Source organism: Malania oleifera, chromosome 2 (assembly GCF_029873635.1).
Source record: "Malania oleifera isolate guangnan ecotype guangnan chromosome 2, ASM2987363v1, whole genome shotgun sequence".
Lineage (NCBI taxonomy): Eukaryota > Viridiplantae > Streptophyta > Magnoliopsida > Santalales > Ximeniaceae > Malania > Malania oleifera.
Genome location: NC_080418.1, coordinates 151,576,455 through 151,604,206, shown reverse-complemented (window position 1 = coordinate 151,604,206; position 27,752 = coordinate 151,576,455). Strand labels below are relative to the sequence as shown.

Genomic DNA, 27,752 nt, shown 5'->3' with positions numbered 1-27,752 from the left:
CTGATGCTTCAGGTTTTCATTCTGAAAATTTAAGGGCCCTAAGGTGTATGCTCATCAGAAGGCTGTCCTGATGACTGCAGAAATGAAGAAATTATATGAAGAGGAGAGAGAGCAATTCGGCGAGATAAGGCCAAAGAATTTAATTAGAGATTCTGCCGGGGAGTTGAGTATTGTGGAAGATGCACTAGATGAGAGAGAGGATATAGGAAGTAAAGGAGCTTGCAAAGGAAAGGAGGTTAAGGGATGGGGAGATTTTTCAGATAATGACATTGATGTCATAAGTGAGTTTGAGTGTGATGGGGATTTTTTTTTGTCCCTATATTGGATGAGATTCGGGAACAATATGGTTATGTTTCTGATCCTGTGATGATCTCAGGGACCTATCATATGCTCATCCAGCCCCGCTGGAAGGATTGGAGGGGGTTTGTATTTTTGAAAAATAATGGATTGGGTAATAATATGCAGTGCAACGATGGAATTTTACCTACACCATCAGAAGTGATTTCTAGGAAGGATTTAGAAGCCCAAGAGATATTGGATAAATTGGATTTAAAAATGCTCATCTAGCCTCGCTGGAAGAATTGGAGGGGGTTTGTATTTTTGAAAAATAATGGATTGGGTAATAAAATGCAGTGCAACGATGGAATTTTACCTACACCATCAGAAGTGATTTCTAGGAAGGATTTAGAAGCCCAAGAGATATTGGATAAATTGGATTTAAAAATGTGTGATGCTGGAGGAAAGGAAGTGCAATTTGTTGGGGTAAGCACGAAGCAAAGAAGGGTCAGAGGGAGCTAGAAAATCTAAAGTGTTCGGTGAATTACGATGGAAAGGGATTGAAAAGGGGTTTCCTTGGTTTTTTGTTCTTTTTGTTTATTGCTTATTTAATATTATTGTATTTTTTTAATTTTTTTTTGTTCTTTTTGGGCTCGTCCCCTTACATTGTAACTTCTCTTTCTCTATCTAATATACTTGCTTTTATCATTCAAAAAAAATTGTTTTTGATTTTTAATTTTTGTTTCTGGTTTTCATTTTCATAATTTTTGGAAGGATTCATATAGAAAGATCTGTCAAGCTTTATGTTGGCTGTCAGCTACCTAATGCAACTCTCCACCTTTATCCGGGCTTGGGACTGGCTGTGTGTAGGGATATTTAGGGCATTTAGTGCTATACAGGTGGAGTACAAGTATCTACCTATTGAAGAAAGAAAAGAAAAAATATTCAAAAAAGGAAAATTCATTGAGTACATAGAGTTAAAGCAGGTTTTGTAAAATGCAGGAGTGTTTTGGGTGTGCAATGTGGTTGAAGAATGCCACTAAATTTAAAGTTCTATAGAACAGCTATAAGACCAGCCATGCTTTATGGATCAGAATGCTGGGCAACTACGAAACAATATATTCAAAAGTTTGAAGTTGTTGAAATGTGAATGCTGATATAGATGAGTGGTATAGTATTAAAGGATGAATTAAGGAATGAATGTACTTGTAATAAATTAGGTATAGCATCGATAGAGGATAAGATGAGGGAGAGGCATCTTAGATGGTTTGGGCATTTGAAATGCAGTTGCACTAGTGAGGAGGGAAATGCCCTTGATTGTGTGAATTGGCAAAAAGGATTCATATAGCTGACCCCACATTGTGGGACTTAAGGCTAGTTGTTGCTCCATTTTCCTAATTATTGATAGTGACACCAAACATCACCTTAGCCTCCTAACAAATCACCCCCCTCCTCCCTAAGCCACACATTTTCAAAATGGATGGGGCTTGTGCCCCTTGAGAGTGCCCACCAAATCCAAGAACTGAGTAGAATAATTAGACTGGTTGGGAAGATGGAGCTGAACTTGGTTAGGAGACATCACCTCCCATCAGTTGACGCTAGGAATTTGTCAATCGAAAACATTGCATCCTTGCTGCAAAAGTTGATCAGCTGCATTTCATCAATGAAAGATTTAAACTCTTGTAGAGTTAATGTGGTTCTGCTGCAGTTCTTCCTCTCAAAGAAGGAATCTGATGGTTTTAAGATCTCCTCTAAAGACCAGGGAAACTCCCCACTCTATTTTATCACTTTTAAGTTCAGCCAAAAGCTTTCGAATTATATCCATATGCCCATGCATGCTAGGGAATACCTGCCTGAATTGGTTTTCTGTGTTTTCAAATGGATAGAAAATCAAATGTTCACGAATCATAGCATTCAATTCACTGCAGAATAAGCTATATCATATTACCAGAAGACGGCCAGCAAGCTCCACTGCTCATTTCAAGACCCAATCCACCCTCCTTCCAACACAAACCTATGTAATTGTACCCCGTCAAATCCCTCCATCTTGATCTCTGAGAAACACACTACGTCTGGCCTCTGTTTTTTCAGCCACCCTTTGAGCACCCTTCTTTTGTCAAACCCTCAATGGCTCAGGAAAGGATTTTGTAATTTGCTATCCAGGATGCACTGGTTCTGTTATTGAGACTTTCCTTCCTCCTCCTTCACTATACATCAGACCTCTGTTTTTTCAGCAACCCTTAAAGCCCTTAACGGCCCAGCAAAGGACTTTGTAATTTGCTCTCCATGATACACAGGTTCTGTGATTGAGACTTTCCTTCCTTCTCAACTCTACATCAGGCCTCCGTTTCAACCATTTGATCACCCTTCATTTGTCAAACCCTTAATGCTCCGTGAAGAATTTTGTAATTTGCACTCCACAATGCACAGGTTCTGTGATTGAGGCTTTCCTTCCTCCTTTTCCATGTGTCTTTTATCTTGCTGAAGAAAGAGGAGTTTCTGTGGTTCTGACATCCCTTGGGGTGATCTGTTTGGGTTGTCAAGGGTAGAAGCTGTGAATTGGGGGATGCGCTTCTCAGAGGAGAAGGAAATTTCTCTGCATTGAGATGCTTATCCATGGAGGGCATAGGCAAACCGTTTGTAGCCAAGAGGGTGAGCAAAATGATGGCAAAAGTTTTTGGAGGCCCTGATGAAGCTGCCAATCAGCCAAAAAGGTTGATGAAGTAAACTGTAGCATGAGTTGAGTAGATTGTGACTCTCCAAACATCATTTGTTGCAAGGAGAAGTTGGAAAAGCCGAGCATATTCCTGAAGCTTTCGAAGAATTGCTTCTTTGCCGACATTGTTAGAGCTTTTCCAGTGAAGGGAAGGAAGATCTCTAGGAGGAGCATTGGCTGAATATACAGGGAGAGCAGGATGTTTCCTCCCCCTCAAAACAATTCTCTGCAATTTGGTAGAAGGTTTGAATTACTTTCCAATTTTAATGCTGGAAATGGGGTACGAAGACTTGGGTCTCTCTAGTATAGGCCAAAAAGGGTGGATAGTAAATGAAATGAGAACATGTCCTTGAATTTCCATGAAATTGTCAAAATTTTGTGTTTTCTATCACTATCGAAATCAAAATGGCAGTCGATTTCTGTCTCACATAAATTCCTTTGAAATTTCAACGAATCCTCCGAAATTTACTGAAATCTCGGAATTTTTGCGAGACTTGTTGAAATTTTAACTATAGAACGAAAACTCCTTGGAATCAAATGTGAGGTTTAGATGCAAACTGAAATTTCTCTCTTAATTTATCTTTTTTTTTTTTTTTGAAAAAAAAATTTTTACAAGAGATTCTAAAATAATTTGAAAAATTAAACTTATAACTACCATTTATTTAACCATTTATGACAAAATTATCTTTATCTTTGTTTGAATAAAAGGTATTGTTTAGTTGATTTATGAATTTCATTTATATTAACCAAATATGTTTAATACCCATATTATATTATGAATATCTGTAACACATACAAGGTCTTAAATTTCGATTTCGACTCAAATTTTGAACCTCCCAAAAAATGGAAATTTCAATGGAAATTTTGATTTTGATTTTAAAAAATAATGGAAATCAGTAGTAAATCATGGAATTCTTTTATGAAACTTTAGAAATGGTTAATAGATGTAATAACATAAGCTTTAGGACTAATATATTACAAGTTAAATACATCTATGTTGCGTAAGAGATGGAAAAATTGTAATATAATTTGTGTATAAGATAATGTGCATTAAAAATATTCAGTTAATACAAATTAAATTCCTAAATCATTTAAATATTATTTATCATACAAATAATGATACTTTAGACATGAATGCTTAAATAAAAAATGTTGTTGTAAGTTTATTTTTTCATATAATTTCAAAATCTTTTGAAACAATCTTTTTGTTTCAATACAAAAATAAAATAAATCAAGAGAGAAGTTTCACTTTGATCCTAAATCTCTCATTTGAATTCCGAGGAAATTTCGTTTGATAGTTAAAATTTCAACAAGTTTCCCTTAAACTTCGATATTTCGATAAATTTCGAATGATTTGTTGAAATGTCGATGGAAATTATGTAAAACGGAAGTTGACTGCCATTTCAATTTTAAGGGTGACAAAAATTGGAAATTTCGACGGAAATTTCGACAATTTCGTGGAAATTTAATACCATGAACACACATATGACATTACAACTATTGCACCTCATACACAACATGGATGTATTTAATTTGTGATGTATTATTCCTAAAAGCTTCATTGTTATGTCTATTAACCTTTTCTAAAGTTTTATAAAAGAATTACATGCTTTGCTACTAATTTCCATTGTTTTTTCCAAATCGAAATCAAAATTTCCATTGAAATTTATGTACTTTTGGAGCTACAAAATTTTCGTTGGAATAAAAATTTTTAAGGCCTTTGTTGAGAAGGGTAAAAAGATATTGGGCTCTAATTTTCTCTAGGAGGTGGACCTAATACCATTTGCTTCGAAGGAAATAGGCCAAAGTGGATTGGGTTCTTCTTTAGTGAGAAGTTGGGTAGTGTTGGTGGAGTGGTGAAGGAGGAGCTACAACAGGGGATGATGGGTAGAGCATTCAAGGAAACCTGAAGGGAGAGGGTTCAAATGTGCAATGACCAGGAGAAATGAATTCGAAGGAGGAGAGACTAGTGGAATTTACATCAAACAACAAGAAGGTACATTGAAAAGGTAGTTAGCATTAAGATACTACACCGAATACAAGGGAAGGTACATTGTAGTCATGATTTTAAATAATGGCCGCGACTATTACGTAACGGCTTTTTGGGTTACCGATATCGTTACACATCGCAAAATTGGTGGGAAAAAAATCACAGCTGTAGTGGCCATTACGGACTGTGACCGTTACATAAAGGCCGCTACAACCATTATGTAACTGCTATAGGACTGTTATACCAAAAAGATTATTTTATTTTTTACTTTTTCTTATCACTTTTTCCCTCTCTTTCATAAATCATTCTCAATGTACCATGTGGCAGAGGGGGAAAAGATTATAATGAGGATGTCAATGATACAAAATTTACTATTTCTTTAAATACTCACAAGAGATGCATTAATTAACAATTTGAAAATACTAACTTATTAGGAAAATATTTTATTTTTTTTAATATTAGTAATGTAATATTTATGTTCTATATTTTTCAACTTCAACCTTCTTTCTTTTCTAACTATTTTATTTTTGTATTATTCGTATGTCTTATGTGTCTAATAGACTAATGGAGTGTATAATGTATTTTGTTTTATTAATTAATCTAGCACACATAAAAATTTGTCACAGATAAGAACAATGAGAAGTATAAATACGCACACACACGTAATTTTTCTATCAATGGTGGTTTAAAACAAATGTAAACTTGTTGCCTTTACCAAATAACTTAGTTACTCAAACTAAAGGATCCAAAATACACTAAAACTTCTTCTAAGAAGGGCTAAAAACTTGAAACATGCAAATACTCTAATATGCACAAGGTTGTGCGTGCTTCAAAAAAATTCTTGGTCGTTACGCCTGCTTCCCATTATGTAACATTTGCTACTCCTGCTTCCCGCTTCACCCATTACCATTATGTTATGCTACCCGCTACCGTGATTTAAAACCATGATTGTTGTGGTGAATTAGACAAAGGGGCTGTTGAATAGAAAGTCGAAGGTACATTGAAAAAGCGGGCATGATAATCAGCTATTAAACTTTTCGCTTTTGAAAGGAACTTGTTTCCCTTTGGATGAAGCTTTGTTGAGTAGTAGGGAAAAGGCCTGCATTTATGCTAATAATTTAATTTCTCCATTACAATTTGATTGTGGGGGAGCACATAGGAGTGGGGATAGTGGTGATTAAAAGGAAGTTCCAGATATAGAAGATGACTCGAGCAACTTTCTCGAATTTGAGAAGGAGTTGTTGATTGATTAGATTAGATCTGACCTAGATTTGGATGAAAAGGATGTCTCAGCACAACTTTTAAGTGGACTTTGTGAATGACAGAGAGGAATTGTTGGGTTTATGTGATGATACCATGCAAGATGTTCATCAGTTTGGGGAAGACTATGCTTAATCGTTGTCTAACACTATGCAAGGGGATATAAATGCTTTTAAGCACAACTAATAGTAGACAAAAATTTTGATTGATGAGGGGTCTTTTCTCCCTATTCCTTAACCTACTCTAGTCAAGGTGGACTTTTCAAAATTCCTCTGTTGGTGGGGGGTTGGGGGTGGGTAATGATGAAGAGGTAGTTATTCCTATGGTTGATCCAAATTCTTTTAAGTCCGGAAAAAAAGCATTCTTCCCTACTTGTTCTATCCATTTTTCCTTTTAACACTTTATTCCACAAGGAGGCTTGGGATTAGGGACTCTTTGGGTTCTCTCTTTAATGTCTTTTTTTTTGTCCATTTAACTAAATGTGTTACTCCTAGCCCTTTTCATTTGTATAAAGTAGTGTAGAAGGTTGTTGTCCATTTTAACAGTTAAGCTTTCATATGAATATTTGCTCTCAACAGGGTTAATACAAACAACTTGCTTCAGATTAGGAGGGCCTTATACGGCCCTTAGACCTGATTTTTGTTTGATGTGTGGCAAAGAAAGTGAGACTAATTGTCATTTATTCCAACATTGTGAGGTGGTAAGGGTGTTGTGGAATAATTTGTTCTACTATAGTGATGGGGATTGGGTGGCTGCAGATATTACTTATGATTTCTTATTTGTACAATTTTGGGGCCTTGGTAGGAAGAGAAGAAAGAAAAGGTTTTGGTTTTGCATTGTTTTTGCTATATTGTGGACTCTTTGGCTTGAAAGGAATGCCATGATATTCAAAGATCAGAAGACTCCAATGCATTTGATTTGGGGAAAGCTTTGTTTTTGGCTGCATTTTGGGCTCCCTCTATTGATATTTTTAAGGCTATTTCATTATCTGATATCCAAAGGGATTGGATGGCAGCATTGATGTGAATATTATGTTCATTTTTTTTTTGTTGCAAAGGATTATGGCTTGTCCTCTTTTTGCTATAATTTTTTGTTCTTTCTTGTTTTGATGGAGTTTGTGTCATCTATAATAAAAAAATATCCATTTTTTGAAAGATCTTTGGTTGGGGAATGTAGTTTTGTCCACCTCTTTTTCTCATCTCTTTTGTTTGAGCTTAGGGTAGGATGGTTCCATTTCTTCTTTTGTTGTTGATCCTAGTGGTCCTTTACCTTCTTTTGATTTTCACTTTTGGAGGTCCTTGAATGATATGGAGATAAAAAGTTTTCTTCTTTGTTAGTCTTTGTGAATAACTATTGGGTTTCTTTGGAAGAGAATAGCCAAATCTGGTCTTTAGATCCTTTAGGGGTATATTCTTGCAATTATTTTTGTGAATTTTTGACTAGCCCTTATTCTTCCTTTCCTCTTTGCAAATTGATCAAGAAGGCCAAAGTTCTTCCTAAAATCAAGGATTTTCTCTAGTTGGTTGTGCTTAATAAAATTAGTACCAATTATATTTGTTAGAATCTTACGATTCATGATTCAATTCATATGATTCATCTCAATTCCACACCAAAACAATTCGAATCTTACTAGCGTTCTAAAGACAATTGAATCGTTGTTGAATTGGTAGATGCTATTGGAAACATGGTTCGAATCGTTGGGTTTGAGTCCTAGGATGAGAGAAGGAAGAAGAAAGTCCAGAAGGAGCTAAAAAATATGGTGTTGTCAATTAATTATGGGGGTGGTAAAGGCTTCAGGAAGGGTGGTAAATGCATTAGATTATGAAGATAGTTGGAATGTGAAAGGTTTACATAGCTTGAGGAAGAGGAGTTTGATTAAGGTGGTTTTGGATAAGAATACCCTTGGTTTCATTCTTATCCAAGAAACTAAATTGGAATTGTTAGATGAGGGGTGTAGTGAAGGCTATTTGGGGTGGGCATTGTAAGGATTGAGAAATTTTGCCTTCGCATGATGCTTCATATGGTATTCTTGTCTTGTAGGATTCGTGTTCTATTCTGAAAGTTGATACTAAACGGGGTGTTTTTCTTTGTCGGTTTTATTCAAAGTTAGAGGGAAGAGGCAATGGTGGGTCTCTTAAGTTTACAGACCTCCTAGACTTACTTTAAGGAACTCTTTTTGGGAAAATCTCTACTCTTATCTTTGGATTTTGTTCCTAGGTCGATCATGTGAGGTGATTTTAACATGGTTAGATTTCTTAAAGAGAAGAAAAAAAACCGGGGTGGGGGGGGGATAGACCTACAGTTCGTATGCTTAAGTTTGATTCATTTTTTAGGGATTTATGGTTGTGGGTTAAGATTTTTTATGGGATCTCCCTTTGGGGAATCCTTCGTTCACTTGGTTTGTCAGAGGGCAAAAGTGGTGGCTAGTAGCTTGTATAGATTTTTGTTTTGTATTGAGTAGGAAGGTGAGCTTCCCAACCTTTCTCATGTCGCATTTCCTAGGATTACTTTTGATCACTTTCCTATTTTATTGGAGTCTGGTATGGTGTCATGGGGTCATACCCCTTTTAGGTTTGAGAACATGTGGTTGAACTATGCAATAATTGTGTAGTAACCCGATCAAAAAAATAAAAAAAAAATAAAAAATAAAAAATAAAAAATAAAAAATAAATAAATAAAGACATATTTTGGAGGAGATATTTTGGAGAAGATATTTTGAAAGGAGATATTTTGAGATATTTATATATAAATATCTTAGAGGAGATATTTATTTTGATTACTTAAAGGCTAAGTTAGGTTTTTTCCTTATAAACTCTCTCTCTCTCTCTCTATACACGAACTCCACTCTCTCTCTCTCTCTAAGATTTTCGGGCCGTGTGTTGTCGGAATCGACGATCCGACGTCACTACGTGGATCAGGGAAGGAATCTCTATAGGTTCTACAAATCAAAATTTCATTTCGGAGATTTTCGAGTTTTTCTCGAAAATTGAGGTAAGGGTCGTTTTTTGCTTTTGGTCTGGTAGATCTGTAGTATACGAGATTATACTGAAGTGTTGTTCTTCAAGTATTAGGTTTCGGGGTTTTCGTGCTGTTGTTTTGAATCGTTTAGGTTCGAGGTTCGGAAAGCTAGGGCTTGAGTTTCGGGTCGTTTCGGACTCTGATTCACACGCAGGTAAGGGGCTTATGTTAAAACAGTGATTTATACAATATGAATCGATTGAAATGTTGAAATAACTTTTATATATCGAGTTACGGCGGTTTTAGGGTTTCTGGGCCTCGGTTCGATAAACCGACTTTATTTTCAAAACCAATCGGTCAAATTCAAATGTTATATTTTTAGAACATTGTACTTGTCATTTCGGACCTTTTCACCGGTTGAAAATGTTGTTTTCGTTGTTTAAAACCCATACTGTGATATTAACTATTTATATTTACTTTCGGGTTGCTTTCAAATATGGAAAACTGTGTGGCAAGTGTTGATGTTGTGAAATACTGGAACTGTTGTGAAAATGCCAAAAGTTTATTTGACGGCTACGGGCCGGATTTCACGTAATGATGTGTTTTGTGAAATGATTTCAAGAGTGTTTAAATTGCTTAAATTGCACGATATGCTTTAGGAACCCTGGGGACTGATACTGTAGGCCCGGATCCGTTGCTAGTGAGGGCACCATACTTTTGATCTATATGAACCCAGGCTGTATTGAGACAGTAGGGGCAGTCTTAGTGTGAGTTTGCCTCTTGATCGTGTACTCAGGCTGTATTGAGACAGTAGGGGCGGTCAACCCCAATTTTGGGGATTTATACATGGTATAGAGTTTTAGGGCGTGTCCTATCTTGCATATCTGTACATTTATGTAATTGTTGTTATATACTATGGGGCTTTTCATATGATGAAATATTTTACAATTACAGAAACAATGATTATATATGTTTATGTTTTTGTTAAACACTTAAAGCATGCTGGCCATACACTGTTATTATAGCTTAATCGTCCCTTACTGAGAGGTGTCTCGCCCTATCATACAAACCGTCTTTTCAGGTCCTTATCGAGGTTGAGATTAGCAAGGACCGGGGCAGGGTAGCGATCTGTTTTTGAGTGAGCATTTCCACGAGCTTGATTTTGTAGGTTATGTTATAGGTTTTTAGAACTTGTAAAATGTTGTAAGACTCGAGGATGCGTCGAGTATCATACAGTATTGTATATGGTTGTTGGAATAGCTGTATGTATCTATTAGGCAGTTAGAACTCTAGTAATAGTTTGATGGATGTTTATGTTTTTGGCGGCTTATATATCTGTTAAGAAGTATATCAGGTACACAGACGTCACTACAGTAACACTCGGGCCGTAAGTTGGGACTGGGGCGTTACATTAAGCCTTTGGTTAGGGATTCTTGGGGAGAGGAAGTATAGAGAAGTTGGGAAGGTTTAGGTTCATGAGGAAATTAAAACAACTAAAGGAAAAATTGACTTGTAATGAGGGAAAGTTTGGAGATGTTAGAATTAGAAAATGTAGTCTTTTAGGTGAGGTTGTCGGTTTGGATAGAAAGGAGGAGGAGGTTATTCTGTCGGAAAGTGAGTGGGCTAGAAGAGTCTCAATTAAAAATGAGTTGGAAGAGGTGACTTTTTAGGAAATAAGGAGTTGGAGGCAAAAGACCAAATTCAAATCGGTGAAAGATGGTGATTGTGATTCATCTTTTTTCCATAGTTTAGCTAATGGCAATGAGAGAAAAAATTAGGTTAGGAAGTTGGATTTTGGGGATGGGAGGTTTACAAATGATTAGCGCTTGATTGCATTTGTTATTAATGATTTCTTTCATAATTTTTATTTGAAGGAAATACGTAATAGACAGATGATTGGGGGTTTAGATTGGGAGCCTATCTCTGATGCTCATATACACTTGTTGGGGAGGCTATTTGATGAGGAGGAAGTGAGGTGTGTAGTTTTTTGCATGGATAGGGATAAGGCTCTAGGTTCGGACGATTTTAAAATGGCTTTCTTTCAAGATTGTTGGGAGATTGTTAAGGGTGATTTGTTGAAATTTTTCATTGATTTCTATGGGAATGAGATTTTGAGCAAGAGTATCAACTCTTCTTTTACAGCCTTGGTGCCTAAGAAACATAGATTTTTCAAGGTTGAGGATTTTAGACCTATAAGTCTTGTCTTTAGTGTGCATAAGATTATTGCTAAAGTTTTAGCAAATAGGTTAAGCATGGTGCTTAATGATACTACTTCAACTGCATAGGATTTTTTTGTGGTGGGGAGACAAATAGTGGATGCTATCCTTGTGGCTATGAGGTGGTGGAGGACATCAGTAGGAATAAGAAGAGGGGGTTCGTATTTAAAGTAGATTTTTGAGAAAGCTTATGATAGAGTGAGTTGGAGTTTCCCGGATAAGGTCTTTGTGAAAAAGAGGTTTTGGAGAGCATTGGTGCTGGTGGACTAAGGGCTGCTTATCTAACGTGTGGTTCTCGATTATTGTAAATGGTGAATCTAAATCTTGGTTTACTGCTTCGAGAGGCATTAGAAAAGGAGACCTGCAATCTCCCTTTTTGTTTGTCCTTGCAGCTGATGTCTTAAGCAGGATGGTAGATAGGGCAGTTGAAGGAGGGTTGGTTAAGGGGTTAGGTGTGGGGAATGAGGGGGTGGTAGTTTCTCATCTTCAATTTGCTGATGGTACCATTTTCTTCCTGGTGACATAGCCCTTTGTTTGGAAAATTTTTTGGTATTCTTCAAGTTTTTGAGAGGGTTGCTGGGCTCAAAATTAATATGGGGAGTAGTGGTTTAGCAGCCTTAAATATACTTGTTGGGAGAACTAGTTAGTTAGCAGATGTGGGGTGTGGTTTATTGGATTGACCCTTGATTGACTTGGGGGTTCCTCTAGGGGGGATCGTGGATGAGCAGATTTTTGGAATCTAGTAGTTGAAAGGACGATGAAGAGATTAGACGGTTGGAAGGGTGCCCTTTTTTCTCTTAGGGGTAGAATTATGCTTATCTAATCCATATGGAGACATGCCTAAAATGGTTTTAAAAGTTGTTCTATAGGCCCACAAGCTATCAGACAATCTCAAAGACCAATCTTTCTTATTTGGGTTAACAGTTTTCTCAAGGATGTGTTTAATTTCCCTATTTGCTAATTCAACTTGCCCGTTGGTTTGAGAATGGTAGGCAGTAGAGATTTTGTGATGGATACCATACCTCTTCAATAAGGCTGAAACATGTTTGTTGCAAAAGTGCGTGCCTTGATCACTGATTATGGCTTTAGGCATGCCAAACCTTGCAAAAATATTTTCTTTCAAAAATTTTATAACCACTTGATGGTCATTAGTTCTGCAAGGGACTGCCTCAACCCACTTGGAAACATAATCAACGGCAAGCAAAATGTATAAATAGCCAAAAGAAGAAGGAAATGGTCCCGTGAAATCTATACCCCAACAATCAAAAATTTCAATCACTAGTATAGGTTGCAAAGGCATCATGTTTCTCCTAGTGATTCCCCCTAATTTTTGACAAGGTTCACAGGCTTTACAGAAACTCAAAGCATCCTTAAACATACTTGGCCAATAAAACCCACTTTGAAGAACTTTAGCCATTGTTTTGTGGGCGGAAAAATGCCCACCACAAGCTTCTGTGTGGCAAAAATTTAAAACACTAGAAATTTCATTGTTAGGCACACACTTTCTAATGATCTGATCTGAACAATATTTAAAGAGATAAGGATCATCGTAAAAGAAATTCTTAGCTTCAGCCTTCAACCTTCTTATGTCTTGAGCATTCCAACGAGGTGGAGTTTTCCCTGTAAGCAAGAAATTTACAATATCAGCATACCATGGTAAATATTCAACGGCAAATAATTGTTCATCAGGAAATTTATCAGAAATTAAAGAAAACTTCTTAGAAACTTCTGATTGAAGTCGAGAAAGGTGATCTGCCACCACGTTCTTCACTCCCTTTTTATCTTTTATTGTGAGATCAAATTCCTGAAGCAGAAGTATCCACCTTACCAGTCTTGGCTTAGTGTCTTTTTTTGACAGTAGAATTTTCAGAGCTGCATGGTCAGTGAATATTATGACAGGAGAACCAAGAAGATAAGATCTAAACTTATCCAATGCAAATACTATAGCTAGTAGTTCTTTTTCTGTGGTGGAATAGTTCTTTTGTGCCGCATTTAAAGTTTTACTAGCATAGTATATAACATATGGCAGTTTATCTCTTCGTTGTCCAAGAACAGCTCCCACAGCAAAGTCACTTGCATCACACATTAATTCAAAAGGAAGTGACCAGTCAGGAGATCGAATGATAGGTGCAGTGGTGAGGCATGTTTTTAGTTCATCAAAACCATTTTGACACTCTTGGGTCCATTCAAATTTAACATCATGCATCAAAAGTTTGCAAAGAGGTTTAGAGATAAAGCTAAAATTCCTTATGAATCTTCTATAAAAACCGGCATGCCCTAAAAATGATCTAACATCTTTCACATTTTTAGGTGCAGGCAAATTTGAAATCAAGTCTATTTTAGCTTTATCCACCTCTATGCCTTGAGAGGATACAATGTGCCCCAAAACTATTCCTTGTTGGACCATAAAGTGACATTTTTTCCAATTTAACAACAATTGCTTTTCTTCAAATATTTTCAAAACAACCTGCAAATTAGACAAACATGCATCAAATGTTTTTCCAAAAATTGAAAAGTCATCCATGAATACCTCTACACTGTCCTCAATCAAGTTGCTAAAAATACTTAACATGCATCTTTGAAAAGTAGCCAGGGCATTGCATAGCCCAAATGGCATTCTCCTGAAGGCAAAAGTTCCAAAGGGACAAGTGAAGGTAGTCTTCTCTTGGTCCTATGGAGCTATTTCTATTTGATAATAACCGGAGAATCCATCTAAAAAACTGTAATATTCATGCCCTGCCACTTTTTCTAAAACCTGGTCAAGGAAAGGCAAAGGAAAATGATCCTTCCTAGAGGCAGCATTCAATTTCCTATAATCTACACACATCCTCCAGCCTGTGGTCTCTCTAGTAGGCACCAATTCTCCCTTATCATTTTCTACAACAGTTATACCAGATTTTTTTGGAACAACTTGTATTGGACTAACCCATTTACTGTCAGCAATTGGATATATGATGCCTATGTCTAACAATTTCAAGACTTCCTTTTTTACCACTTCCTTCATTGTGGGGTTTAGTCTCCTTTGCATCTCTCTAGAGGGTTTTGAACCCTCTTCCAAATATATCCTATGTGTACAAATGAGAGGACTTATACCTTTAATGTCGGCAATGGACCAACCAATGGCTGATTTGTGTTGTGTCAAAATTCTCAACAACTTACTTTCTTGGTCAGGAGTCAACAATGCAGCAATCACCACTGGGAATGAGTTCTCTGGTCCAAGGTAGGCATATTTTAGTTCCGGCGGCAGTGGCTTCAATTCTAACACTGGTGCCTTCTCATCGGATGGTTGTGCTGGGGTTTGTATTGCCGGTAATGGTTCAAATTTAAGCTTCCATTGCATCTCAGTTGAGTCACCTGCAACACAAAGCGAAGAAAAATGATCAGTGGACTCAGATAAATCAAGGGAATCTTCTAATTCCTCCCACTGCTCATCACAATCATAGTTTAACCAAGGAGTGTCTACAATTAAAGATTCCAGTGAATTGACTTCTTGGATTTCTTCATGTTCTTGAGGTTGCTTGCACAAATTGAAGATATTCAGTTCTAAAGTCATATTTCCAAAACTCAATTTTAAAACACCACTCCTACAATTGATTATGGCATTAGAAGTTGCTAAAAATGGTCTTCCCAAAATCACAGGTGGTGAAGAATTTGCGCGGGATGACACTTTCATATCCAAGACCACAAAATCCACAGGGTAGTAAAATTTATCCACTTGGACCAAGACATCCTCAATGATACCCTTAGGAATTTTTATGGATCTATCAGCAAGCTGCAAGATAATGGATGTGGTTTTCAATTCCCCTAGCCCCAATTGTTCATACACACTATAAGGTAGCAAATTAACCCCCGCACCTAAGTCTAGCAAGGCCTGCCCTATCTTAGAGTTTCTGATGACACATGAAATAGTAGGTGACCCAGGATCCTTGTACTTAGGTGGTGTGTGATTTTGAATAATAGCACTAACTTGCTCAGTGAGGAAGGCCTTTTTCTGCACATTCAGTTTGCGTTTTACAGTGCATAAATCCTTTAGAAATTTAGCATAAGCAAGAATTTGTTTTATAGCATCTAGAAGTGGAATGTTAATCCTAGGTTAAAAATTTCCAAGATTTCAACATGCTGTTTATCCTTGTGCAAAGAAACCAAACGTTGTGGAAACGGTGCAGGTATGGAACATGCATCATTATGTGAATTTAAAGTGCTCGACTCACCACTATCAAGAGGAGGATTAGCATTTTTACCTGAACTTCCTGCACTATGGGCAGGGTCACCCAAAACCTTACCATTCCTCAAAGTTGTAATAGCTTTCACTGATTTCACATTGCTCCCTTCACCTGAATGCTGAGATGATCGACTGTCCCTTGTGGATTGGGCTGGGGTTGAGCTGGAAACTTTCCTTTCTCCTGGTTACTCAAAGTGGTGGTTACTTTAGTGAGAGTCCCTCTGATGTCATTGATGGCCTGGGAGTTTTGGTTGTTGATCGTGCTCTAACTCTGCATAAATTGTTGCAAGCTAACAGTTAGCTGTTGTATGGAGTCTTCCACTCCTCTTCTTTGCATTTGGGGTGGCTGATTTGGAAAATGAGGTGGCCCCAAGCCTTGGCTAGCGGCTGCATAAGGATTATACTGACTTGGTCCCTGCGTAGATGGCCCCCCCTGGTCATTTTTCCAACTGAGATTTGGATGATTTCTCCAACCTGCATTATATGTATTAGAATAAGGTCCAGAAGAATTCTTAGAAACCATATGCACTGGGTTAGATTGATCAAGCAAAACTTCCTTAAAAGCAGGAATAGTTGGACATGCATCAGTCACATGCCCTGGATCCTCACATATGCTGCATTTTTCAGAAGATGATGGTAAAACGTGCATTTCATTTACCTTCTTAAGTTCAATGGACTCTAACCTTTTAGACATCAATGCAAGCCTCGCATTCAAATCATCAACTTCTTTCAATTGATACTTACCACCCCCACCAATGCATTTTTGCTTTTCAGATCTATCATACACATCAGAGACATCCCAAGATTGGGCATTTTCAGCCAAGTAATCAAAATAATCAAAAGCTTCTTCAGGCCCTTTATTGAAAAACTCACAATTGCACATTGTTTCTACAAATTGCCTCATCTTTGGTTGCAACCCCTCATAGAAAAAACTGATGACCCTCCAATTCTCATACCCATGGTGAGGACATGCATTTAAGAGATCTTTGAAACGTTCCCAACACTGATAAAATGTTTCCACATCTTTTTGGCAAAAGTTCATGATTTGTCTTTTCAAAGCATTAGTTCTTTGCATGGGAAAAAATTTCTTTAAAAACTCAGTTTGCATTTCTTGCCAAGTCCCAATGGATCTTGGTCTTAGGGAATTCAACCAGGTTTTTGCCTTGTCTTTTAAAGAAAATGGAAACAATTTTAGTTTTATTACCTCCTCAGTGCATGTTCTGTCCATGAATGTGGAACACACTTCTTTAAACTCTTTAATATGCAAATATGGGTTTTCAGATTCAATGCCATGAAAATGAGGTAACAATGGAATCATCCCAGGTTTAAAATTAAAAGCATTTGCATTTAAAGGTAGAATAATGCAAGATGGGGTGCTGGTCCTAACAGGTTGCAAATATTCTCTAAGTGTCCTATTAGGGTTATCCTTATCATAATGTTCATTCTCAGCCATGATGCTGAGTGTCAGATGATGATTCAAGTGATTCAAGTGAAATAGGTGCACTCGATGATGAGATGGATGAGTCTGTCCTAACCAATCTAAATGTGTTATCTCTAGCCCAACCAGACATACAAAATCAGTATAAACGAAATAAAACAAAAATAAAAGCAAACAGGTCAAAGGAGAGGAAGTAGATATCACCCAGGCTATGAAGACGTTCACAGCTCTATAAATACCCTCTCTGAAATTTGAGAAACACTTTGATGACACCAATTAATCCTCGGCAACGGCGCCAAAAACTTGACTCGTTCTGAGTTGTGCTTCCAAGTGCAGAAGTGTCAAGTTGTATCAAGGATGAGTCCAGGATCGTATTCCACAGGGACAACTGAGTATCAAAGTATTTATAAAAGTTTAGTGAAATCCTGTTGCTGAAAAATGGGTTTTGGAAATTTTTTTTTTGTCTTTTACAAATTTTGAAAATAGTAAACAAAGTGAGAGAAGCTTGAGTAAACTATCAAAATGAAACTGAAATTTTATCAATTTTCCAAAAATGTAAATCTAATAACGCAACCAAAACTAAACAGATTAATTGAAACAATTTTACCAAACACTCGGGTTACAGGTTCAACGTCTGTTTGCTTCCACCGTTTACTAATTTCCTAGGCCTTACTCCTCTTCTTGTTAATCCAATCAAGGCATTAATAAGATGAAATTTTATTACTAAAGATCGAGTAAATTGGCCACATCCAAACGGAAGAAAATAAAAACTCTCATTAAGCATCAACCGAATGTCATGTAAACTAGTTGATGAAAATCCTAGATTAAATCAAGGTTTTGATGTGCCTAACGTCAATAACAAAACAAGAAATAAGAGCTAGCGATTTATCAACGATACCTTAAATTTTCGGGTTCAACCAAATAAAAGTTTATCAATAATTTCTTAGGAGAACTAATAAGCCATAGAAAACAAACGACATTGACCCACAACCCGAGTTACTGAACTTAGCCACTCATGCTTGCAATCCCAATATTTCGAGTCAAATTAATTCCACGGTGGCTCACTGCATCAATAAAATGAAAAACCATAAGAAAAATACAAACTTTGATAAAACCGAACCTAATCTAAATTGAGTTTCAAAAGAAAAAAAAAAAATTAAAACTTGGAAAACTTCAAAACTAAACAATATTTTTTTTTTGTCTTTTTTTTTTCAAACCGAACTTAATTTAAAGGACTAATTAAAACCACCAATAACTAGTTTAATGAAAAAAAATTCAACAAGAGTTAAATGCTTAACAATATTCAATCTTAAAAGAAATTTCAAATAAACTAAAAAAAAATCTGAACTTTATGCAATATTTAAAGTCTTAACAAAAATAAATAAATAATTAAAAGAAAGAAGGGAAAAGAGAGAGCAGGGAAGGACGGCCATGGCAGGCCGTGAGAAACAGAGGAGAGGGCTGCTGTTGCTGCTGTGCTCTGCTGGCTGAGAGGGCTGTTGATGCTGGGCTGGCCGAGGATCAGAGAGGAGTAGCTCTCGAGTTGCTGGTGTTGCGGTCGAAGGCTGGCTGTGCAGAGGGCTGCCCGACTTCTGCTGTGGTGTGCTCGGTGGTCTGTCCAGAACAGCTGCAACGGAGGAACTTAGCTGGCAGGATGGTGGAGTGGAGTTGCTGTGGTCGGCTATGGTTCACGGTGGCTGCAGGTGGTGTCTCACGGGAGAGAAGACATAGGGAGAGGGAGAGGGAGAGGGAGAGGGAGAGGTTGCAGGGAAGCTGAGAGAGTAAAAGAGAACGAGAGGGGGAAAAACATAGAGACGAAAAAAATTGAAGGAGCAAAGGAGAAGAGGGAGCAGAGATTGGTGTGTTGGAGACACACCCAAAAAACAAAAAAGGGAAAGAGGAGAATTTAAAGGGGAATACGAATACCTAGACCCGGCTAACCCAACCCGACCCGGCCATGCATGGCCGGGTCACATCAAAACAAATATATATATATATATTTATATATTTTCAGTTTTTGTTCTTCACGAACACGGTCTGTTTTGACCTTCCTGGAGCCCGTTTCTCACAAAACTCAAAAGATGAAAGTTGTAGATAATCCTTTCCTCTTTCTCCAGAAATTTGAATCGTCTCGATCGGAGCTCGGACAGAAAAGTTATGCACAAAATACGAACAAGTGTCGGTATTGGCTCCCGGGACTTTTCCTGCAACAAAAAATTACCAAAAATTCATAAATTGTGCAATGAAACTCAAGAATACTAAATTCGACACTTTGTTAAAATATTAGACATAATTGGACATTTAATTAAAAATATAAGCCGTAAAGCCCGGGTTAAAGTGCCCAATTACGCAGTTTTGACACGTAATCAGTGGTAGTTTCTCATCTTCAATTTGCTGATGGTACCATTTTCTTCATGGTGACATAGCCCTTTGTTTGGAAAATTTTTTGGTATTCTTCAAGTTTTTGAGAGGGTTGCTGGGCTCAAAATTAATATGGGGAGTAGTGGTTTAGCAGCCTTAAATATACTCGTTGGGAGAACTAGTTAGTCTGCAGATGTGGGGTGTGGTTTATTGGATTGACCCTTGATTGACTTGGGGGTTCCTCTAGGGGGGATCGTGGATGAGCAGATTTTTGGAATCCAGTAGTTGAAAGGACGATGAAGAGATTAGATGGTTGGAAGGGTGCCCTTTTTTCTCTTAGGGGTAGAATTATGCTTATCTAGGCTTTATCTTTCTAGCTTTCCATTGAATTTCTTATTTGTTTTTAAAGTTATAGTGGGGGTTGCTAGTAAGCTTGAGAGAATCATGAGAGATTTTTTGTGATCTAGCGTGGGGAGTCATAGGGATCATTTAGTGAGTTGGGTGGAGGTTTGTAAGTCTAAAAGAGGGGGGCGGGGTGGTTGGGTCTTGGTAACTTTGTGTCTAGAAACACCACTCTTTTAGTTGAATGGTTGTGCTGCTTCCCTTTAGAAGGATCCCCTGTGGCATAGAGTTGTATGTAGTAAGTTTGGGTTGGATGAGAATGGGCGGGATGCCAATGCTAGTTTAAGATGCTCTTTGTTGGGTCTTTGGAGATCTATTTCCCATATTTACCATCTTTTCACACTAATTTTAAGGTGTGTGGGGGGGGGGGGGGGGGGGAGGTTTCCGGATTTGTTTTTTTGGAAAGACCTATGGCTCAGTATGTTTCTTTTTCCACTTCATTTCCTCGTCATTTTAGACTTTGCTCTAAGCCAAGCAACATTATTATTTTTTTAATTATTTTTTGTGGACAATGTGAGCAGCTCTTTAGCCTCTTGGAATCTTCATCTTAGGAGGCCTTTAAATGATAGGAAGATGGTGGAGTTGTCAGCTTTGTTGTCCATATTGAACAATTGCCGCTTATTCTTGGAAAGGGATGTTCATTATTGGGGTCTGGATCAATGGGGGTGTTTTTTTGTAAATCATTCTATGAATTTTTGACCTATTCAAACTCTCCTTTTCCTCTTTATCCTATTATTTGGAAGGTTAAAGTTCCTCCAAAAATAAAAGCATTTACTTGGTTGGTTTTGCTTAACAAAGTTAGTACCAATGCAGATTAGGGGACTTTGAAGGCTCTCTCTCTCTAGATGTTTGCGTGCTCTGTTATAGGAATTCTGAAACAACTTCCCATCTCTTTTTGCATTGTGACTGCATGGAGGATATGGAACAAACTGTTTGGCATTATGGAAGGGAGTTGGGTTTGCCCCTATTCAACGGAAGACTTGTTATTCATCTCTTTCATTGGCTTCCGAAGAAGGAAGGAGAGGGCAGCACTGTGGAAGTGTAGCAAGTTTGCGGTTTTATAGAGTTTATAATTGGAATGTAATGTGCGGTTTATTTTTTCTTTAGGAAGAAGTTGAATTTGTCATTTGTGTGGGAAACGATTCAATATTTAACTTCTTTATGCTGTGTCAGGTTTGGAATTTTTAGTGAAGCTAGTTTTCAGGATTTAAATAGGCATTGGAGGAACTATTTGGCTTGATTTTTGTTGTTTTAATTTTTTTTGGTTTGAACCAGATTTTTTCAGGAGAATGATTTGTGTTGTCCTCTTTTTGTTTTCTTTCTGAAAAATCTGAATTTCTTCTTTTTTCCAGATTTAAGGACCTTCATAAAATGCTTCTTCTTCTTGGGTGTACATGAGCAGTCTTTTTCCTTGCATTTTTTCTGAAGATAAGGCTTTTTGCACTGCTTGGTAAACTTATGATTCTGCTTTAACATCTTTGAAAAGAGCTGATGAGTATCACATAATTTTTCCAAAGAGGAAAGTGCCATCTGGTGAATTTCTCCAATGGAAATGTCTTTGAGTGATTGTCTGAGTGAAGAAATTTTTCTTCGGAGTTCTAGTTGAATGTCTTCTGGTAAAAGAATTAATATAAACTTGTCTGAGATTTTCATCATTGAATCCACCAAGGAGATAATATCGTTTGTACATTCTCTAGAAGTGGAAATCAAGGTCTTTTCTCTTGAGAGAACAGCAACGCATTCCAAAGTATTCCTTTCTGGCTTCGTTTGCATAATCATATGCATCCCCAATAAACTCTTTGTAAAGAATTCCCAAAGCATGAGAAGGAGATTGAGACTTGATATATTGAAGTTGCCTATATTCTCCAAGGCTTTGGAACCAATCTTTCAATGATTCCGTGAATCGGGATACAAATTTAGTAAGTACAGCTTCCAAATTATTTCCTGTCTTAGATAGTTGAAGATCAATCCATGCACCAAATCCAGAAGGACGACCTATCTTCACTGATAAGATAAATGGTCATTTCATTTGGGATGTTGATCCTTTGATGTGCAATCCAGATTGTGATTGCCACAAGGCCTCAAATGATCACTACAAACGAAACTCTTGCAAGCCCCATAATACACAAAGAAGACCTAATAACCCAGATAGTCCGTGGATAGGAATTCGCCAACCATCATCCAAGCCATAGCCATTATGGATCTATGAAAGAGCTCTCCAAATCTTGAGAGAGGAAGGCCTAATTCCACCTGAACCTGGACTCATTCAAAATCCTATTTCTAAGCCTACATCATGTCCTAACACCATATCCAATACAGTGTCTACTCAACAACCGATTCCTTGTTTTATGGCCTCTCCATATGATAAGCACTTTCCACCACTTGAACCAAGAACGCACCCTGAAATGAACCTTTATTCCAGACCATTTGTCCAACCTAGTGAGATCCAGCCAGATGGAACTAGAAAGCTACCCTCACATGCAGAACAAGTTCTCAACTGGCAAACCCAAAATTCCAGATCCCAAAATGCTACCCTTTGTGCTATTGATCATAAAGTTGACAAACTGTTCTCTCAAAGTACTTAGCTAGATCAACACCTCCAACATGTTGATACTAGGCTTGAAAATATGTATATAGATATAAAAGGAAGGATTGATAGCCTTGATACAGAACTAAGGCACTATGCCATTTTAGGCTATTTTGGGCCAGAATTCAATAATAAAGTATCTGAGATCAGGAGGCTCAAAGATTAGTTGATGCAAATGGAACAAGATCGTCCCCAACCTCAACCTTTCTCATCCATTTGTATCCCAAAAGCTTTTCCTTATACATCATCATATTCCCTGTTTTCCTGATCTCCTCCTTCTTCAGGATCCTATGAGCCAGACTATTCCAAGCACTTCAAGTCCACTTCTGAAGTCATAAGAAAGCATTCTTTTTTCCACAAAAACCAGAACCAAAGCTCAAATCTCCTGTACCAAACCAATCCTCATCATTACTCGCTGACAAAGTCATTTTACCATCTGATGATGATAATGATGATATTTCCACTAAAACCCAATCCTCGGCAGAAGGATCCTCGGATAGCCAATCTTCTACAGACCAAGAGATCACAGACCTAACTCGTATGCTTATGGCTACACCAACTAATTCCGAAACATCCAGAACTCATGAAGAAGAACCTACTGTAGAAGAACATACTGAAGAAGAACCCATGGAAACTCAAACCAAAGAAACTACTCCTTCTAAACCTACACTGGTCCACGGTTTTCTTTTGATGATACTCCTCCTATCAAATGGAGGAATAAAGTTAGAGAATTTGGTGCATGGATTGATCTTCAACTATCTAAGACAGGAAATAATTTGGAAGTTGTACTTGCTGAATTTGTATCCCAATTCACGGGATCATTGAGAGATTGGTTCCAAAGTCTTGGAGAATATAGGCAACTTCAATATATCAAGTCTCCATCTCCTTCTCATGCTTTGGGAATTCTTTACAAAGAGTTTATTGGGGATCCAGATGATTATGCAAACGAAGCCAAAAAGGAATACTTTGAAATGCATTGCTGTTCTCTCAAGAGAAAAGACCTTGATTTCCACTTCTAGAGAATGTCCAAACGATATTATCTCCTTGGTGGATTCAATGATGAAAATCTTAGACAAGTTTATATTAATTCTTTACCAGAAGACATTCAGCCAGAACTCCAAAGAAAAATTTCTTCACTCAAACGATCACTCAGAGACATTTCCATTGGAGAAATTCACCAGATGGCACTTTCCTCTTTGGAAAAATTATGTGATACTCACAAGCTCTTTTCAAAGATGTTAAGCAGAATCATAAGTTTACCAAGCAGTGCAAAAAGCCTTATCTTCAGATAAAATGCAAGGTAAAAGACTGCTCATGTACACCCAAGAAGAAGAAGCATTTTATGAAGGTCCTTAAATCTAGCAAAAAGAAGAAATTCAGATTTTTCAGAAAGAAAACAAAAGAAGAGGACAGGTGTTTCATACGCAACAAAAAAGGACACTATGCCAAACAATGCCCAGAAAACCGCAATAAATCTGCCAGATTGGCACAGCAACTGCAACCTGAGGGGATAGATTCTGACATGGTTTTAAATAAAGGCCGCAACCGTTACGTAACACTGTTACGTAACGGTTTTTTGAGTTATCGATACCTTTACATACTGTGAAATCGGTGGGAAGAAAAATCACAGCTGTAGCGGCTGTTACGGACCACGACCATTAAGTAAAGGCCGCTATGGCCGTTACGTAACTGCTATAGGACTGTTACGCCAAAAAATTATTTTATTTTTCACTTTTTCTTCTTAATTTTTCACTCTCTTTCATATATCATTCTCAATATACCAAGTGGCAAGAGGGGGAAAAGATTATAAAGAGGATGACAATGATACAAAATTTGTAATTTCTTTAAATACTCACAATAGATGCATTACTTAACAATTTGAAAATACTAACTTGTTAGGAAAATATTTTATTTTGATAATATTAGTAATGTGATATTTATGTTCTATATTTTTCAACTTCAACCTTCTTTCTTTTCTAACTATTTTATATTTGTATTACTTGTATGTCTTATGTGTCTAATAGATTAATGGAGTGTATAATGTATTTTATTTTATTAATTAATTTAGCACACACAAGAATTTATCACAGATAAGAACAATGAGAAGTATAAATACGCACAAACGTAATTTTTCTATCAATGGTGGTTTAAAACAAATGTAAACTTGTTGCCCTTACCAAATAACTTAGTTACTCGAACTAAAGGATCCAAAATGCACTAAAATTCTTTCTATGAAGGGCTAAAAACTTAAAACATCCAAGTACAATAATATGCACAAGGTTGTGCTTGCTTCTAAAAAATTCACGGCCGTTACACCCGTTTCCCGTTATGTAACATCCACTACTCCCGCTTTCCGTTACACCCATTACCGTTACGTTGCGCTACCCGCTACCGCGATTTAAAACCATGGATTCTGATATTGAATCAATCACCTAGACAGTCCGTGGATAGGAATTCGCCAACTATCATCCAAGCCAAAGCTTTATGGATCTATGAAAGATTTTGTATTTTTATTTTGTATTTTTTCCCCTTTTTGAGGATTTCATAGGATTGTATATTCTTTCTTTTTGCTTATCTTCTTTTTCATCACTTTCATCACTTTGGTGCTTAAGAGTAATAGATCTACTAAGATTATTGATTTTAGACCTATCCTTTTAGTGACTAGCGTGTATAAGATCATTGCTAAACTACTAGCTAATAGGTTGAGTGTAGTGTTAGATGATACTATTTCTAAGACTCAAAGTGCATTTGTGGGGGTAGGCAGGACACCATTTTGGTTGCCAATGAGGTAGTGGAGGAGGTTTGTAGGAAGAGTGAAAAAGGCATTCTTCTTAAATTGGATTTCAAAAAGCTTATTTTGGGTTGGTCAAAATTTTTTAGAGCCTATTTGGAATTGTTTCTGTTTTAGGTTTTTTGTTTTCGTTTCTATGTAGTGAAGAAATAGATTATGAAAACAAGTTTGTTTACATTGTTGGTTTTCGTTTTCTATTGACAGTTTTAAGTTGTTTGCAAAAAAACTGAAAACCAGATCTTATGACTTTTAGTTGTTTTGGCAACCTATTACTTCAATATTTTTGCATCTAGAATTAATTTTTTTATATTAGATCATTCATTTTATCCATAATTTTTGTTGTAAAGTTAGGGATGGAGGAGAGAAGAAGAGAAGGATAGAAGAGAAGAGGAGATACAACAACAACAAAACCAAGCCTTAAGTCCCACTAGGTGGGGTCGGCTATATGAATCATTTTTCGCCAATTTATGCGATCATGAACCATTTCTTTTGACAGATTCAAGGATATTAAATCCTTACTTACTATTTCCTCCCAAGTTATTTTAGGTCTACCCCTACCCCTAGAGTCTAAGGACAAAAATACCCCTGTTAACAGAGTCTAATTATTAAAATAACATATTCTTTCTAATTCACTACCTCAAGTTGGAGGTGTATAAATATCACCTAACCCTAGCTTGTAACAAACATTAGACAAGACAGGCTTAAATAAAGTCTTTGTAAAATAAATTGCCTAATTGATCGACATATTTCACAAAGGGAGTCCTCACAACCTTTTTCAACACAACATGCCTCGTAAAATGTCAGTAAACTAATATATGCTTTGTCCTCTCATGAAACATTGGAGTGCTAGCAATATAAATGGCAGCTTGATTATCACAAAACATATGTCTTTGTTACCAAGAATCCCATCTTTGACATAAAGAGACTTCTGTCACATAAGCTCACTCATAGTATGAGCCATAACTCGATATTCCACTTCAACACTAGATCTTGCTACACTAATTTGTTTCTTGCTACATCAAATAACAAGATTATCTCATCCCACAAATGTGCAATATCCAGTAGCACACCTTCAATCATTAACAAATCTAGCCCAATTTGCATTAAAGTATCCCACAATCTCACAATTTCTACTACATTTACATATCAAACCTTCGCCAGGAGAGCCTTTGAGATGCTGCACCAAGGTGGTTGTTTGGGATTTCCATAAACTGACACATCACCCCCACTACAAAAGATTTGTTAGGTCTAGTGACAGTCAAGTAGATCAACTTTCCAACCAACTAGCTATATTGACATTTCAAAGTCCAATCCAACATCCCTTCTGTAGGAGTATCAATTGGCTTGGCTCCTAATAGACCAGTCTCATTTAGCAAGTTCAATGTAGATTTTCATAAAGATAGATTCAACTCTTCCCTGCACCATTCAATCTCAATGCTAAGAAAGTAACATGGATACCTAAGTCATTGATTTAAATTTTTTCTTGAAGCTATGCTTAACATCTGCAATCCCACTAGGTTTGCTGCCAATGATGATGATATCATCAACATAAACCCCTAGAAGTACCACACCTGTCTTTGTTTTGTGGACAAAAACCGAATGATTAAAGTGGCACTGGATAATACCAAATTCAGAAACTATGACACTAAATTTGTCAAACCAGGCTCGAAAATTGTTTAAGATCATAAATGGCCTTATGCAACCTACATACTTTATAATCCTCCCCTTGAGCAACATAACTGGGAGGTTGCTCCATGTATACCGCCAACAAATCTCCATATAAGATGGCATTCTTCACATCCAACTGATATAAGGGCTAATCAAAATTAATTGCTAATGAGATCAATACATGAACAAAATTAAATCGACCAATCGGACAGGTCTCAAAATAATCAACACAATATGTTTGGGCGTACCCCTTGGCAACCAACTGAGCCTTAAGTTGTTTGATAGAGCTACTAGAAAGATATTTGATGGTGTAGACCCAATGACACCTAACCAACTCTTTACCAAGAGGAAGATTCAACAAGTACTATGTCCTTTGAGTGGTCAAGCATCCATTTCTACTTCCATTGCATGCTTCCAGCCAAGGTTAGCAAGTGCCAACATGCGAGATAGAAATTGAGTAAATAGACAAGGCAAAAGAGTGTGTAGGCCTAGGAAGGTGAAGAACTAAAACATAATGAGCGATAGGATAAGCAACTAAGGATTCTTGAGCACATGTTTGAGTACCGTTCAGGTGAGCAATGGGCAAATCCATGTCACGTTGAGATGGATCTCCAAAACTAGAAGTCAAAATAGTAACAAATAGAGAAGGCACTTGCATGGTGATAGTGGTGTTTGTGCTTGCTTTGCGTTGTTCATTATCCTTCAATTTTTTTTTATAGATATGTAACTAATGGATTTGGAAGAGGGTCAGAAGATTTTTCGAAAAGGACAAGGGTAGGAATAGAAGAATCAACACAAGAGTGGGGGGGGGGGGGCATAAGTCATTGATGGAATCAATATAGATTCATCCAAGGAGGACCTAATACT

General features: G+C 37.1%; 1 protein-coding gene and 1 non-coding gene across 6 annotated transcripts in view; both read left to right on the top strand.

Annotated features, from left to right (window-relative positions):
* LOC131149611 (uncharacterized) overlaps positions 1-27,752 on the top strand; it is a 60,327-nt gene that overhangs the window by 21,036 nt on the left and 11,539 nt on the right. The gene's annotated exons all lie outside the window — the stretch shown is intronic.
* LOC131150028 (small nucleolar RNA R71) lies at positions 16,592-16,699 on the top strand. Its single transcript, XR_009135414.1, has one exon. It is a non-coding gene; the product is annotated as a small nucleolar RNA R71 (small nucleolar RNA).